Genomic DNA, 17,932 nt, shown 5'->3' on the forward strand with positions numbered 1-17,932 from the left:
CTTAGTTACACGTTTTGTGTTCTCTACGTTGGTGAGAGCTATCAATTAAAGGCACTGTGGCTCTCTCTAAAGACAACACTGTAGTCTACTTAATGTTTATGGAATGCCGTGCTTTTAAATGTCAGACCATTGTGAGCCCAGACTTTTGGCGATTTTCGGGGTTCTACTGTGGGTTCCAATGCACTTGTGGTTTGCAGGTTTCGTGCAGCATGGGGTTAGACGTCGGCGCGTGCACAGTGTGCCAGGCGTGGCTGACAGCGCTACCCCACGGTGGCACATGCAGTGTTGAGCATGAAGGGGTGACAGTCCAGTGGGGGGTGGAGGGTTTGCATTTACCCTCCTTATTCCTCCTCCTCCTCCCCTCACGCCCCACACACCCCTGCCACATTCTATGGGCCCTGGGAGTCTCGCTCCACTCGGTGCGCATGCGCAGTACGGCCCCTCGCGCCGGCGCCATAGAATTTGCGCTCCGCGGGCAGAGCGGCTCCGTCGCGCAGTGCTCTCTGGGATACGGGGTGTCTGTCTGGGGCAGTTCCGGATTCCCCACTGCGGCCCGAGCGCTGGTCCCAAGAGGTGAGGGGGCAACGGGGTGTGGGGCTGGCCAAGTGGGGGCACACTGCGGGGTAGAGGCCTTGGAGGGTGCCTGGGGATGCTGCCACGCCCTTGTGCCATGTGGACAGCGGTTTATGCCGCACATTCCGTGCATACCGAACCCTGCGGCTCCCACGGCCACGTCTCACATTCTGGGGCGGGTGTCACTCGCCACCGGGGTAGCCATCGACGCTACCCGGCATTGGGTGGGCTTGGGGACCCTCCAGACCCCCGTCACCCCATCTCACAGAGGAAACCGAGCCCTCGCTCACCCCCGGGACCCCGTAGTCTCATTGCTTTGGGCCGCATCCTTCAACGAAGAGAAGGTGGAGTGGGGGAAGGGCGTGGAACTGAAGGTGGGTGCTGGGAAGAGGGCGACAGAATCCTGGGGGTGAGCAGATCAAGAGATGCTGGGGTGGGGCAGGAGCTTGGAGTGTATAACTGCGTCTGTATGGGCGTGGAACTGAAGGTGGAGGCTAGAAAGGGGTGGGGTGGGGTGGGGGGGGGGGCAGAAGCCTGGGGGTGAGACAGGAGCTTGGAGTGTATAGCTGCTCTGGAGTATGAACTCGTGTGGAACTGAAGGCTGAGGTGGGCGTGGAACCGAAGGTGGGGGCTGGGAAGGGGTTGACAAGCTTGAAGGTGAGCATATCTGAGATGAGAAGCTGGGTTAGGACAGGAGCTTTGATGTATAACTGCGTCTGGGTGGGTGTGACAGAAGGCTGTGGTGCACGTAGAACTGAAGGTGGTGGCCGTGATTCATGTAGAACTGAAGGTGGAGGCTCGGGTGGGGTTTGAAGTGAGGGAGGAGGCTCGAGTGGGGTTTGAAGTGAGGGAGGAGGCTCGGGTGGGGGTTGAAGTGAGGGAGGAGGCTCGGGTGGGGGTAGCACTGAATGTGGGGTCTGTGAAGGGTGGGACATGATTCTGGGAGGTGAGCAGAGCCAGGTGTTTGGAGCTGGGTGGGCCTGGCCAGAGTGAGAAAGTAGTGCTGAATGTAGGGAGCTGGGATGGGTGGTGTAGGAGCGGAGGGCGCAGAAATGAAGGTGGCGAGTGTGCGACACAAACCTTTATCTAAGCAGAGATGGAACGCTGGCTCTAGGGCCAGAGCATGGAAGTGTGTAACTACCTCGGTGGATGTAGGTTGTTAGGAGCTTAGGGTGTCGCACTAAGGAATAGAGGCCGAGGAGGGTGTGACAGAGAAACTTTGGGTGTGAGCAGGGATGAAGATGGTGATTTGGGACTGCGGCCAGGAGGAATGGTGTACAGGTGGAGGTTGGGACAGAAACTTGGGGTGAGAGAAGAACTGAAGATGGAAAGTTGCAATTTGGGATTGGTACAATAGCTTGGGTGGAAGTAGTTCTGGAGAAGGAAACTGGTCTGGGTGAGCTGAGAACAGGGCAAAAGATGGGGAATTGAGAGCTATGGTGTGAGAAGCTGATGGTGTATAATTGAAGATGGGGAAGATTATTCACAAATTTGAAGTGTGAGAAAGGTGAAATGAGGACCAGGGAGCCTATGTGGGTGATGCATCAGCCAGGGCGACACTAGTGTTGAAAATGGAGAGCTAGGGTGGGTGAGACAGGTTTGGGGTGAAGGGCAGAGATGAAAATTGGGATTTTGGATCTGGTCATAGTAGGGCTGGAGCTGACAGCCAAGTGTCCTCTTTTTTTTTTTTGCTGCACAGATTGAACGTAGTACTTAAAACAACATTAAAAGCTGACTACAGGATGCCACATGGAACATGGACAGATTGTGGGAATACTTTAAAATACGTTCATATTTTGTTTTGTTTTCTAAATATATATTAAATATGTGCTATAAGTATTTTGATATGTATAAATACTTCTAGACCGGTTTTGGCTTATCATGGGCCTCATCAGTGAAAAGCAGCTTGATACCTTTATTGGTATACACGGCGCGAAGAGGAAAACAGAAAAGGTGGTGGGTGGAATGCTTGAATTAAACTCTGCACTGGAAATTACTTGGGGCTGTATTCCGGTCCATAGTTTTGGCCTCTGTCCCACTCTATGCAGAGCCCACCCTTATGTAGATTACCCTTGCATCTGCTCCATTAGCAACAGTTCAGTCCAAACGCACTGGCTAAATTCCCTCTACAATAGAAAGCAAGAAACTCCAGAAGGGGCTTGACCTAATTCTGGTTTCAAGGATGAGGGGCAACTTAATTCCTATATTTTTGTAATTGAGGTGCTTTAAGTATGCCCAGGCATAAGTCCTGCACTATCAGTACTATTAAAATGGAGGTGCACTTCACTGACATTGTGAGAGGAGAGGTGATGGGGCTTCGTAGTATGAGGCAGTTTGATAGATACAGCTAAGTTTTAGAAGCTATCATAGCACAGCTATCTTGCAGTCGGCTCGTTTCAAGAAGCCTGTTATACTTTTCATAAACGGTACTAACATTTCTTAACAAGACTGCAGTATTTTTAATGGCACAGTGCCATTTCTCTTCATTTGGCAGATTTAGACCATTATATTTTAAAGGGATTCCCTAGCAAATAAGTAACCATGACGATTAGTCATCTTTTGAAATGATTTTGAAGATTGAGTGGTATTAATTCACGACACACTCCCTCTGGGAAAGGTTTAAAAAAATGGATGCACAACTGTCTTTTGTAAGGCACTCTGGGCTTGTAAGTTTCTTTAAAGAATCTGTCCATTTGCTTTTTTTAGGTCGAGCCTAGAGCAGCGCATGCGTAGCTTGCTCGACTTTTAGTAAGGGGGTTTTCAAAGTGCTACCAGAGCCAGAGGAGGCTTTTGCTGGCCTCAAGCTTGCTTGCACACGCACGCGCGCAGCCGCTATGTGGGTAAATAACTTTTGCGCATGTCTTGGCCCCCACTGTGCTCCTCACTTCTTTTGGCTTCACTCTGCCAACTGGCTTTCCTCACGGCGCCCCTCCCCCACCACAGAGCGCGTCTCGCGGCCGCACGTCTTTACTTCTTTTTTCGCAGCGCCTCGCATGCATGCTGCTCTGTGTATTGACTTCTAACATATTTGCATTCTGCCCATTCCTGCATCGTATGTGGTGTGTCCTACTTGTGCTGTTCCTGTCTCACTGTGGCTGTTTGTCCTGCGTGGCATGTCCAGAGACTACAGTTTCAACAGTTGTGGGTTGGTGGGGACTGCCATTTAAAGGGCTCCGACACTGTTTGTCTCAGTGGATAGATTCTTGCTGTTATTTCCTTCAACCTCTGTAATCTGTCTACTGACCCTTCTTTGCTATGCATATCCGGGTGAGTTGGGTTTGTGAATGCAGATATCACCTTGTGTGGTGCCAAAACTAAACATTGCCTTCTAATTGAGAGTAGATTAAAATGGTGCATGTTTAATTCTGGTAGCTTGCTGGTCTACACAGGTTAGTGTTGTGCATGGGCTGGTCGCAACATTGAGCAACAGCACTTTGTGTTTGGGCAGACAGAGCATTACCCTGTTTGTAGATTAACAATGAGGATAGCTGAATTTATCCCTTGTTAGAAGACTCCGCAACACTGCTCCTGCGAACAGCCATTGCACCCCTTGAATTTGGGAAGGCTGCAACAGATAAACCGGTAGCCTGGTCTCTATCCTGAATTGTGCACCGCCGCCCTACAGTGGAAACAGACCTTCCTGTCAAACACATTTTCACTATTATTTACCTTGTTTTGATAGCATGATTAAAATTGCCAGCGATTCAATAACCTCTAACGTGCTGAGCCTATGGAAATCATTTGATGCCAGGCAATGTATTTGGTCACCTTTGGATGCGTTGGTGCCTTAGGTGGCACAAGTGCAGTGTCTTGGTAGCTGTTGTGTTCATTGGAACACAGTCTGGGCCAGTCCTGTTTCTAGATTGCTCTGTCAGTCCCGCCTCACATTGTCTTACAGCTTTTTGGCTTTTTCTTTCTCTTAAGTAACATGTTTTTGGATAAAACAGGCGAAAAGATTGCGCAAATTGACAGCATACCAATCCTATAAATATTGTAGCTATCAACACAAATGGATTGTAGTGTATGGATGTCTGTGTAAATCAGTGGGCACTGGCGGGGTCTCTACTACCATCAGTTGCTTACCAAACAGAGAATTAATTATAAAATCAGGGCCTTAAATTATCATGTATTTCTGAAATAAGCACTCAAGAACTCCTTGGATGTTACCAGTCGGCCACCTTGTCTTCCAAACCTCTTCCTGACTGCCTTTTCAGCTGACCTGCCTTGTACAGACTGCTACACTTTGGAGGTTTCTGACTAGGGGTTAAATGTACAAGTATACTTTGCTATTTGAAAATATGTAAAAACAAATGTACTGACTGGTCGACTGATCGTTCTGTAATTTAAATGTTTTGCTTGTACCAGAGTGTCATAATGTAGCTTGCATACTTCAACAAGCTGGTTTAGTGTTAGTTAGTCCTCGTTCCCTAATCGATCCATGGGATCATTGCTTACCCATCAACTCGCCAGAGGAAGCCTGGTACCCATGCTTGCACCACCACCATTGGGCTAATAGGCTCATGTTTGCAAGCCAACTTACCTGAGGTTCCGGGCTCCTTTTGCGATTGGACTTCATTTTGAGATCTATCTGTCTATCTCCCACACCCTGTGTGCTGCGTCTGATCTGTACATTGACGGATCTGTGAAGGGAATGAAGCTATTCTGCTTGCTCGGCTTTTAGTAAGGGGGTTTTCAGAGTGCTGCCAGAGGCTTTTGCTGGGCTCAAGCTTGCGTGCATGTGCGCGCGCAGCCGCCATGTGGGTAATTAACTTTAGCGCATGTCTTGGTCCCCACTGTGCTCCTCACTTCTTTTGGCTTCACTCTGCCATCTGGCTTTCCTCGCGGCACCCCTCCGCCCGTCCCCCACTACAGAGCGTGTCTCACTGCCGCGCGTCTTTACTTCACCTCAGTTCCAGCCTGTGGTCGGGTGCGCTTCACTTCCTCATACTAAAAGTAAAGTCCTTGTTTGCTTTCCTCTGACCCCAACCTGTCGTCGCTTATTTCTGTGAGCCTCCTCTGGACCCTCTTTACTTTCGCTAACCTCCTCTAACCCTCCTTGTTTCACTTGTCCCTGCTTGCTTTTTTTTTTTAGCGCGCACACAACTCGAGGCTTGTTCCTAGAGAGGTGCGTAGTAATGGCAGCCTGTTGCGTTGTTGCCACAGCGAGATGAGCTTCAAGTGTGCTGTCGCAATCTAGCTTAACTGTTCGGTCTGGCATTAACCAAGGCCTAATGATTTAAAAAAAAAAAAAGTATATGTATCCTATATTTATACAGGCTTTCAGACAGCTTTCTTCGTGCATTGGTCTGTTTTGTCATTCAAAATGTTCTTTTGCCAACGCGGGCATACAGCATGGGGCAGTGCTTGGCCCACTTCAGCCGTTGACTGACTTTACTGTGAATAATGGCATTCTGGTCTTTCACAAGGAGCGCACTCGCACGCAAAGTACTTCCCTTCAGTGCCTTGGAATACTATGCCGATGTCTGCTTTCTGAGACCCAAAACTATTTTTGCTTTTTTTTCCTTTTTTTTTTTTTTTTAATTTTATATTGGTGACGGACTTGAAGCTCCAACAACTTAAACTTTTGGAAAACAATCTCTGCAATATTGAGCACTGACAAAGTCAAAAGGCTGGCAGTCAGACTGATTGTTTTTGCCAATGTTTGATTGAAAATGTCAGTGTTGCTAGCTCCAAATAACAGAAGTCTTTAAATATACTGCTGCTTTAAAAATAAACATTTAATTACTTGCCTCAAAAGTCATCAGACATTTTACCTGTGTCCCCAGGAATTTAAATATTTGGTATCTTCCAGTGAAAAGGAAAATGATGTATGGTAATTTGAGCAAAAAGTAAAACATCACCTCCTTACACAAAAGACCAGAGTGATCTGTATAGCAGGGCTCTTGAAAAATAGGCCGGTATCACCTATTACATGTTCCAACTTTGAAGAATATCTTACTTGATGCTTCTACGGCGCATACAGTTCACACGTGTAGATAGTTGTTGCTTATTCTTATTTTGCTTATGCCTACTATCCAGTGGTTCTCTTTGTGTGAAATGGCTTGTGTATAAATGCACGAATAATTAGTATACAAAAAATCATGTACAGTAATAAAGGTATGACAGGGATTACAAAAAATTACATTTACCCTGATATATTATGGTCTCTGGTATGTATTTTAGTAAATCCGTACAAGAGCTTAAGTTTGGAGTGGGGCAGAATAAACATGATTACTTACTGAGATGTTTCTGTCTGAACATCAGGGATTTACCACTAGTCAATGCTTAACAATATTACTGCAAAAACAACAGTTGATGGACAGAATGCAGACCAATGTCATACATTCACCCCAGTACAGAGATCGCGGTCTAAATCCATAGTTTTTTTGCTCACCATGCCATTCCAGTTTGAACCCAGCCATATGCAAATCAGCCTTGACCTTGTGCCTCATGGGAACAGTCCAGCCCGAACTGCCAAGCCAGGTCCTCCCTGGACTGGACTGGAACCAAGCATCCTACGACCGGTTTCGGGGTTTCACCCCTCTTCAGCCAGGATAGCTTGATTCCAGTGGCATGGAGAGCATGGGACTCGCGTCTGAGCATACCCGTCCCACTTGGGGTGACAAATGCAAAAACAGCAGTTGATGGACCGAATGCAGAACAATTTCATACATTCACCCCTGGCTCACTGTGCCACTGGAATCAAGCTATCCTGGCTGAAGAGGGGTGAAACCCCGAAACCGGTCTTAGGATTCTTGTTTCCGGTCCAGAGTGGACCTGGCTTGGCAGTTCAGGCTGGACTGTTTCCATGAGGCACAGGGTCAAGACTGATTTGCTTATGGCCAGGTCTAAACTGGGGTGTCATAGTGAGCAAAAGAATGATGGATTTAACCCAGATCTCTTGACTGGGGGTGAATGTTTTGATTTTTTCTGCATTCCGTCCATCAATTGTACGTCTTTTGCTAACAATATTACTGGACAGTCTGGTGATGGATAGTACAAATGGAATGTGGGAATCAAATTGTAAATAACATTGAATACTGTTCGGCCTTTTGACTTTAGCTAGTAATCGGCAATGATCTGTGTGATGTTAATTTTTACAGGCCCTTCTTTTCTCTGAAAAGATGGATTTGTATATTTGTTCTCAATTTGTGGCTCTGGCTATACTGAATCTATGTATGGAGTTTGTATTGTTGCCTGATTATGGGTTTGTTTGATGTGCACTTTGCTATGAAGGTAAGGGCTTCAGGCATATAAACTTAGAAGGGATTGAATTAGTTTTTGGATGATTAACTTTGTCCTCCATAATTAAATGTTCCATAGACTGACTGAAGCAATTGTCGGCATTAATAGAAGTAAAACAAGCATTTACAATGCAATGGTCTCGGCATTGGTAAAGTTAGAGTTATTGGCATTGCTCGACATTATTTTTGTTTATGTTTTTAAAACATTTAAAGAAACGGCATTGTTATTTACAATGTCAATAGCTTAATCACTCTCAAATGCGAGACCTATTGCATTTGCATCCACACACAGATTAAGCCAATTCAAAAGGCTTTATTTCGACAGTCATAAAAGCACAACAATACAACACATATCGCACAATAAATAACACATAATACAATACAAGGTAAAAAAAGAATTAAATTCCATATACTGTCAGATATCTAAAAAATTTTAAGAACAATTAAAAGAAAACAGGCAGCAGGTGAAGAAGCCCAGATTAAGCTATTGACATTGTAAATAACAATGCCGTTTCTTTACATGTTTTAAAAACATAAACAAAAATAATGTCATGAGCAATGCCAATAGCTCTAACTTTAACCCCTTCAGTGCCCGCCCCTTTCCCCGCCCTGTGCCGGCCGTTGCATTAGCGGGCGGGGTTTATGACGAGCTGGACTCGTCATGGGCACAGCGCAACCGCGGCCCATGACGAGTCCAGCTCGTCATGGGCACTGAAGAGGTTAACAATGCCGAGACCATTGCATTGTAAATGCTTGTTTTTGTTTGTTTTTGTTTTTAAAACCTTGCCTGGGATTCTGTGTTATGGAGTGGAATTATGTGGAATGGTATTTTGTGTTGTGTAGTGGTATGGTGGAGTTTAACTACGTGGTGTGTTGTTGAATTTGATAGGATTATGTGGTATTCTGTGGCGGGGATTGGATGCATGTGGTGTGTTGTGTATATGTGTTGTTGAGTTGAATTATGAGGTGTGTTGTCGAATTGTGTGGTGTAGAATGGTAGTGTGCGGAATGGAATGGTGTTGCGTGGAACTGTGGCGCTGAATGAAATCATGCTGATAGGAGTTATGTGGCATGATGGCTCGGTTGGAAGGAATGCAAGAGAGGCGACAGAGAGAAGGAAAAGCTGGTAAGGATGAGAGTGCATAACATGGGAAAAAGACAGAATGAAGGGGAGAGAAGAAAAAGGAAGCAGGAAAAGTGGATAGAACGGCAAGTGAGAGAGAGGCTAGAGGATGGAAGAACGAGGAGGGCAGAAAAGGGAATGAAAGGAGGAAAAGGGACAGCAAGAGGAGTGCGAGAAAAGAGAAGGAAGAGAAAGAAAGGAGAAGAGTGGTAAGAGTAGAGGAGAAGGGAGGCAGACTCAGAACGGGGAGAGCTGAACCGGCTGCAGTCAGTGCTGTCGATGCTGGTCCGCACATGAGCCTCAGTGAACTCCTGATGTAATCCCTACATGTTCATGTTAAGCTAGAGCTTTTGAACTGTGGTGTTCAATCCGGGGCTTTCGGATTTTCTTCCACCGGGTGGTATGCACTTTCCGTGATAAAACAATGCTAGGAAAATTATTGGTATAAGGGGCACGGTCACTTTTTGGAATGTTCTAGCGTGCACAGATATGGAAATGGCACATGGTTGTGAATTGACGTATATAAACTCCTAGTGTCACAAGATTGTGTTTGCTGAAGGTAATGCCCACACTAGTCTTTTCAGGCGTGTGCTGTCCAAACCACACTATCACCGGCTTGTGAACGATCAGAAATCAAAGCTCAGTTTCCACTGTGCACAGCAGAGTCTAATAACACTGTGGTGCTTGCCATTTTAAACATGGCATGAGCAACAGAGGACGCGGCCAGTATGCAGACAATATTAAGGAAACTCGTCTTTCTCAATGAGGATTTCCCAAAAAACGATACTCCGTCTAAATGAACATCGAAATCAGCTAGCCGGAGTTTGCTTCAGTTGCGGAAAGGAGAGCGTAGTAGATATATAAGCATAGAGTGATGTTGTGATGTAGTGAGATAGAGAGAGGTAGTGAAAGAGAGAGTGAGAGTGAGTTAGAAAGAGTGAGGTAGTGAGATAGAGTGATTGAGGTAGTGAGTGAGAGAGAGTGAAGTTGTGATGTTGTGAGCTAGAGAGTGAGGTAGTGATGTTTTGAGAGAGAAAAGTTGTGAGATAGTGAGATAGAGTGGAGTAGTGAGGTAGAGAGAGTTATGTAGTGAGAGAGAGTGAGGTAGTGAAACAGTGATGTAGTGAGGGAGAGGGATATTGTGAGGTAGAGCTCTGCCTACAATAGTAGTAATTACAGACCCTTACACCGTCTCCGGAGTTAGACATTTTAAACAATTACTGGATTAAGCGCTATAACTCTGATAGAAACATCTGCGCTCTGTAACCCACCGCTTGTGCACACACTTTTATGCAGTTAGCGCGTTAACCCACAGAGCTGTCCAACAGGCCATCCCTGGGTTAAGACCCAAAGCTCCGATTGTAACACCATTCAATGAGCACCGTTAGAGGGGGGGCACCGAGCCCCATAGGGGGCGCGATCGTTGCCACAGGCCTTCCATCCCTTCAAACCTTTAGATTAGGAAATTGAATAAAAAATGCCATCCTTCTGATGCTTCCAGAGGCGTCAAGATCGGTTACCATGGTAACAGGTCTTTTCAGGAAGGTCTGACCTCTGTGCATTGTCCCCGGACACGCCCCCTGGGTTTATACTGTACCTCATTAAAATAATGACCCGACCTCTGCTTTCACTTCCAGTTCACAGTTAGCCTGGTGCCAGGAGGGTCACCTTGTGCGTTCTGCGCTGCACGACTTCACGTAGCCGCGGTCTGCAGACGTCAGTGCAGCAGGTACAGTGGCACCGGAGCTAAGGGGTATCAGGGTCTCATTGCACCCAAATTATGGCCGATATATAAATATCCCACGAAGACCCATCCTTGCAAAAAGCAGAATGCCTAAAAATCCAACAGCGAACAATAAAAAATAAAATACAGGTCACAAGTCCAGGTACAAATAATAAATCCTATTGAAATAATGCCAAAAATAAACTAGACCCCTGTGGAAGAAAATATAGAATACCACAATATTTTGCCAGTAAATTAAAAAAAAAAACAGCTTCCCCTCTCGAGTCTAAATGTCAACTGAGCATCCTCGCCGTGCAGGCAGTGAGTGTCGCCGAGTTAAGCGCAGGGACCCCCCCGCCCTCCCCGTCGGCAGTGTTGGAAAGACGACGCCAGGGGTCCGAGTCTATCACCCCTCCCCCAGTTCCTCTGTAGCACAGGAGGTCAGGCGGGCTCTGGACTGCAGTCATAATAATTTCGCGCCCTTACTGACCAAAATGAAAACGAACGAAACAGGCTATTTTTCACCGCGAAGAGTGAGAATGATTCTTTCACTCCAGCATGTCGGATTCAGGACGGGTTATTTGAAATAAGCGAGCATGTGCGGTGTGTCGATGGGAAGGTGGCACCCGCCAGAGAAGACGGACCCGGATACAAGCTCAGGCCGGAGGTGAGATAGCCGTTATCAATCTGCGGCACCAAGTCCGGGCCCCGTGATTTGGAAGGGAGCATGGATAGAAGAGTGAGATGTTGATGGTATAGAAGGCTCGAGACAGCAGGGTGAGTGACTAACGGGATGGAAAACCCACGAGAAGAGTGAGGCATCGAGGGAATGAAAAGGGCAAGAAAAAAGGGTTGGAGACCAGACAGCAGGGGGAGAGGACGCCAGGAACACCGCCTCCTTTCTCCGAGGCACAGCAGAAATGCCTCGGAGAAACGCAGCGTCCTTTTCGGATTCGGGGGCGTGTTTTGCTGTTGTCTCCTCCCTGAGACTTTTCGCAAAAAACACGCCCCCCGATCCGAAAAGGACGGGGCATGATTGGAGTGACGGGACCTCTTCTCCAATGGCTGGCCAGCATTTACTAGGCCAGCCAATGGAGAACAGGGTAGAAGAGGGGCGGGTTCAAGCCCCTCTTCTCCCAAGTCATTATCTCTCGCGAGCGAGACTGCGCAAGCGCAGCCATCGCTAGCCGAGACCTAAAAACATAGTTAAATGTTGACGATGCAGCTCAGAGTGCATGTGTTTGGAAGAATATGAAATAACAAGCATTGGCATAGCCAATAGGTCTCGCTTTTGGGACCTTATAAGTATTTTGTTATGCAGCACAATATCCTTTGTGCAACAAGATTAACTGTTGCATGGTTAAACACTTATAAGGTCCCAAAGGCGAGACCTATTGGCTATGCCAATGCTTGTTTTTCTTAAATTGTCTTCTCTATCTCCCACTATGGAGAGCTCTATTTCACCTTTTGTTTGCCTTCAGTTATCCCCTTCCCCATGCTTTTATTTTTCTTAATCTTCTGTCCCTCACATTTTTTTTCTCCCTGCTCTTTCCCAGAGTTCAGTTAACTCCTTTTATTTTCTCTCCAGTTTTCCTTTTCTCTTCCCTTTCTGCTGCCATCTTTCATGTCACTCCCCTTCTCCAATGTACATTTGTGAACGGTCACTCCCATAATCTATACCCTTTTCCCAAATTTATTCCATCTGTTGCTATAGCTTTCCTTTCCCTTTTGAATCTGTGCAAACCTATAACTTGCATGATTTAGGGGTTTTCATCAGCTCTTCTCTGATATTTCCACATACAGAGAAAGATTGGAAATTAGCACCTGACAAGGGCAGAATTAAAACTTCTTCCATGGTTGGGGAAAAAATTGGTTGGTGGGAACGGAACTTGTTACCATGAGCAAATCTACACATGCAAGTAGTTTTATTCAGCACCAGGCAATGTGTTTTAAAACTTTTTTTTTTTTAGACAAATTTTTTTTTGCTTTTGCAAATATTTCTTATAATTCTGAGGGCCAGGAAGCTCCCACAACAATACAGCTTCACCAAAACAAGACATACATTGACGAAACCAAAAGGCTGACCCCCAATGTCATACCTTCAGGCTTTGCCAATGCTAGTTTATTTTCATGTTTCCTATAATTCTGTTACAACTGTTTAGCCATTATACAAGCATGCATCAGCACATTTTACTAAATGATGCTTTGAAGAAATGGTAGCTAAAATTTCACAATAGTTTAGTGAAATTACTTTTTCATAGTTGCATTTTTTAATGAACATTTTATTTTGAAAGCAAAGAATCCTCAGATCCGTGCTGCGCTCCCCACATACCCTATTGAGCCAGACTCTTTCCCCCTCTTACTCTGGTGTTAGAGAGCCCAAATGGCACACGCCTAATTTCCAAAATGTACAACGCCTGCGTCAAAATGCAACCTGTGGATGACTCCAGACTTGGACAGGCCTGGGAAGTGGACATAGGAGGAGCTGTAATGGACGAGCAATGGGCAAAATGTTGCAAGGTCACCATGGAAATTTCACTCAACAGCCGCCATAAGCTGCTGCATTTTAAATTTCTCTCCGCCGCGCTTACTTCACACCAGCCATGGCGCATAGGATAGACACCGCTAGGCCCCACAACTGTTTAAAATGCACTGCCCCACAAGCCGACTTTCTACAGCTCTCAGAACACAAAACAATGAACCCGGCTCCATACTACCATACACTCCTACTAATCATGGAGTAACGACTCTTTTATCTGTCCGAATTTAATTTTTATTAGACCATTCCTGTTTCTTATTAATTTAAAAATTGATCAAAACAATTTTTTGGACTGAAAAAGAAACACACTTATCAAATTCACACAAGAACTTACACGTATATATAATTCACATTAACATACACTTAAAGACAAAAATGGACTTAGACACTGTGAAAAAATTATTGGCAACAGCTTGCAACATGACAATCAGCATTGTTAGGAAAATTTACATCATATACAAAATTTAGTAATAAACTTGAAAATATCCAGTGTTATGAACCACGTGTGTTATTCCAACTCCAGCGTCAAAGTGTCTGAATAGTATATCAATCCTTTATCCAATAATTTCCTTCAACTCTTGCCACATTCAGATTTAACTAACGCCTCCCAAAATGCCAACGCGTTTCAAGACCCTGACGAATAGTACTGGGACTATCATCAGGGCTTCATATAAATGGACCGGATATTCTACAAAAACCAAAATAAATAAATGATGCAAAAACAGCGTCAACCCGAACTAACTCTCTCTCTTGTACATGTAACTAACTTAGTGAGTACCTGTTTTCTAGAGATGGAGCAGCCGCTCCAGCTCGTTTGCTCCAAGAGTTTTTGGATTTTCTGCCACTGGACTCATTTGTTACTGCCTACGAGGCAACCTTAACACTTTGCCAGTATGAAGTTCTGAAATGACTGCTACTCTCGACTTACACCCCCCGAGGGAAGCACCAAAAGATATGTACCTTTACTGCATGGTATGGGCAGGACTGAGTTCCTTGAAGACTCTTTATTCTACAAATGAAAAAACGATATTGTCCTCATTTAACAATTTATCCGAACCTACACCTGGCATGGTCCTGCCCCCGCTTGCAGACATACTGGTTGGCGGTACACAGGACACTAGGGAAAATAATTGGCCTTCCACTTGATCCGATCACTGAAATTGCACTTTGAGGATACACAGTTCAAATCCCCCAAAAAGTAAGGAAACTGGCATAGTTGGGACTACTTCTGGCTAAAGAGGGAAGTTGCCATCCACTGGGGCAGGAAAACCGCTCCTAAGTTACAAGATTGGTGAAGTAGTTTAGTGTATTGCAACACCAATGCAGAGACATATGCTAGTCTTATGCCTTTGACATCACGTCCCAAAGACATATGGGGACCGCTGTGGACCTATTTAAACGCCGCTAAGCAAGCTTCCAATACACAGGCAGACAACGGCATTGTGCCGGAGGGAGTGGGCTGAGGGGGAGATTATTAGCCCTGGAGGTTTTGGCGGCACATGGTGATCCGGGGTGTACACGGTTGAATGGCTTGTCCTGTGACGCACCGCTGGCTACAATGTCTAACAACTTGGAACGGGATTGAGGGAAGGGATGGGGGGGGGGGGAACGCCTTGGGGACAGGGTGAAGTAATATATATGTACACTGTACAGACTGCTATCAAATCCGCTATAGGTATGAAACTGTCAGGAACATCATATTTTGTTTGAAAAGTGATTCTTTGCATTACTATGTGAATTCTATTCTTTATTTGGAAAATAAAGTGTTTTAAAAAAAAAAAAGCAAAGAATCCTCAGTATTGCTTTCAAGCTTTTCCATATATTTGTAACTAATCTGAGAGCCTTCTGGAAGCAGCATCCGTAGTCTCATATTGTTTAACTTTGCAAATGTGTGTACACATTTTTATACTGGAAGCACTGTCAGGAGTGCAGTCTGAACTTAAAACATATCCTTGGAGCGCTCACTGAATAATAAATGCCTTGTAGTAATGCACCATAATTACAAGTTTGAACTGTATCAACATATGGACACAAATATTACCTTAACTTCAGACAATACCCTGATCCATAATGTGGGACTGTAATCTGGCAGCCAAAGGGTCTGTGCTGCAGGGGGCTAGGCCAACTTGTCCCAAGGACAAAATAAAGATGTAAACTTGTTATTCTTGAACCCAAACAATCAGTCCTTGTCATCTGGCTATAGGAATTCCATATCCCTGTCTGGTTCGTTGGCCGGGTCTAGTTGAAGGCATTTACCACCATACACAAAGCCATTTACCATTATTGACTTGATTTCTAGCCATCCCATTGAGCCCTTCCCTAAAGGTGCAGGAACATCTCTTTTATCGTTGATCCCTGTTGAACTCAATCTGTCTCTGAATCCAAAGGTCAATGCAGTCTAGTTTTGCAATCATGTTTTCCTACCTCAGCCTGTTGAGCAAGATCCTTTTTACATGCTGTGAAGGTCTCACCTAAGAGGTCGAAATACCTCTTGTGGACCATACATAAAATATTTCAGTTGTCTTGAGGCAAGCCCATTGCTTACGATAAATTGGCTTTCTTGTCAGTCATTTGTTTGCGTCTTATTTGAATGCTTTCCTCCTTGTGTTTGGCCCATCCGTGAACATATCTTCTTTACCATCCTTAAGACTGCTCTCATTCAGGGAAAACTTTTCTTTTTCTTTGAGCACTCAATGAGAGTGCATGTGATTTCTTGCTCTCTCCTTTTGTGTTGCTTTCCCCTTGAAATACGGCTCTCCCACCCATGCATGTGGTGTAACAGCTAGAGCTACTGACTTTAGAGCTGGGGGACCAGTTTCGAGTCTCGGCGTCAGTTCAACATCCTGTGATTCTGGGCAAATCACTTAGGGGGTGATAGCGAGTTCGGACCACTGAACCTCCCTGGACCGCTAGATTGGCGATCCACCTGTGTATTACAATTACGCCGGGGGGACCGCCACAGGCCTGCCAGAGATCATGGATCCCTCAGAGACCCTAATATACTGACTGAGCCGCTGAAGCACCACCTGAGCATATTAGGAATTTCCTCACCGCCACAGCTTTCATGGAGTTGAGGATACAAGGGGGCCCTACAGGCCCCCCTATTTCCTCAGGGCCATGGGGTGCCTGCAACATGTACCCCCTTGTGCATTCACCCCCTATCCTGCACAGGCCATGGCGTGTGTAGAACGGTCTTTGGCGCTTCTTTTGGAGTGCCTTTTTAATGGGCACTGCCATGGGACCACCAAAGCACCGCCCACCAGTTAATCTGGTGGGTGGTGTCAGTTCGACTTTGGCAGTGTTGGAGCGTACCTGCCTGCTCCCACATCGCCACTGTCATAATTAGTCTCTTAATCTCCCCGTGCCTACCAAAAATTAGTATGTTCTTTTGTAATATAACTGGTGCACTTGTAAAGCGCTCCAATACCTTTGGGTCGAGTTCACGCTATATAAAACTGCAACAACAAATTAATGCTTATTGTGACTCCATGTTGCCCAACCAACAAATTGAAATTTCTTCCCCCACCTTGTCAGTCTGTCGTTGAGCGCCTTAGCTCTGTTTGCCTCACCATCCACAACTCCGCGTCTGGCAGGGCAGGCCTCTAGCGCCTAAGTGGTTTTTTTAGGTCGAGCCTAGAGCAGCGCATGCGCTGTTGCTCGACTTTTAGTAACTGGCTTTTCAAAGTGCTACCAAAGGCTGGCTTTTCACTGCCATCAGCGTGCGGTTATGCACAGCGTGAACGTGCACAGGAGCCATTTGGCATTTGTAATGGCTCATTAAGCCTTACACCGCCTGAACCATGCTCCTCCACCCGCTCTCTCTCTGCTCTCACGTGTCTTTAAATGTTTGTCTTATAGCTGTATACTAGTCTGCTTAGCTGGCATAGCCACCAGTCTATCTTAACAGCTGCATGTCTTTTTTTTTTTTTTTACCTCATTCTCTAGCTGCTTGCTAGGGTTTCTCTTTAATCTTTGACATTTAAATAATCTGGCAACTTCCGTTATGTTTGGATCGATATAAAGCCGAATGTGCCTTCTTGTCCATGAGCCCACTGTAGTTCCAGCTGCCATTTCACATCAAGACTCTTCACAGCATCCTGCATCATTAATGGCATAAATATTGCTGGATGCTGGTATTTTAATATTTACACTTGCCGTTCTTGACTTTATTTTACAATGTATACATTTCACAAAAAATTTACCTGAATTGAAAAAAGATAGCTAAACTCTGGCAGATTGCCCTGAAATGGTGCTGTCAGTAATGCAGACACGTGAGCCTTGTGACGTCATCAGAAGGCCAGATCCGATGCCCAAATTGCAGGGGCGCGCATAGTCTGGGGCCCTCTTCCAGTGGTTTCTGTTTCTTCTGAACGGGGTGCAGACCAGTGGCAGAGGGTTTGGGACCCCCATTCCTGTGTGTCCTGTGCACCGGGACAGGCCTCTGAAGCGTTGTTAGACCTGCACAGACATTCACTGTTGCGTAAACAGCAAACGTTATGCATCATGGATGTTATTAGATATTTAGAAATATTAGAGGAATCCTCCAGTTTGAAGGATTCCATAACACATTTAAATTGAGAAATTTCACATTTTTATACGTCATTTTATGGTGAAAACGTTAATTTCTCTTATGTAAAATGCAATCAGTTAACAAACATCACATTGGATCTTCACCAAATGTGCGTGTATATTTTTTACCAGCTGATAAGCCTCTGAGGTTAGAAAGATAA

General features: G+C 45.4%; 1 protein-coding gene across 3 annotated transcripts in view; it reads left to right on the forward strand.

Moving 5' to 3' along the window:
* Nucleotides 1–434: 434 nt before the first annotated feature.
* The window catches only part of SEPTIN2 (septin 2), a 321,415-nt gene continuing 303,917 nt past the window's right edge, over nt 435–17,932 (forward strand). Inside the window, exon 1 of one of the 3 annotated variants that reach the window (XM_085633398.1) lies at nt 435–573. The gene's annotated coding sequence lies outside the window, so the exon portion shown is untranslated. Of the gene's footprint in view, nt 574–764; nt 948–17,932 lie in introns of those variants that run through there. The other 2 variants (XR_014970433.1, XM_085633399.1) reach the window with 2 other exon arrangements.

Source organism: Triturus cristatus, chromosome 11, assembly GCF_964204655.1.
Source record: "Triturus cristatus chromosome 11, aTriCri1.1, whole genome shotgun sequence".
Taxonomy (NCBI): Eukaryota; Metazoa; Chordata; class Amphibia; order Caudata; family Salamandridae; genus Triturus; species Triturus cristatus.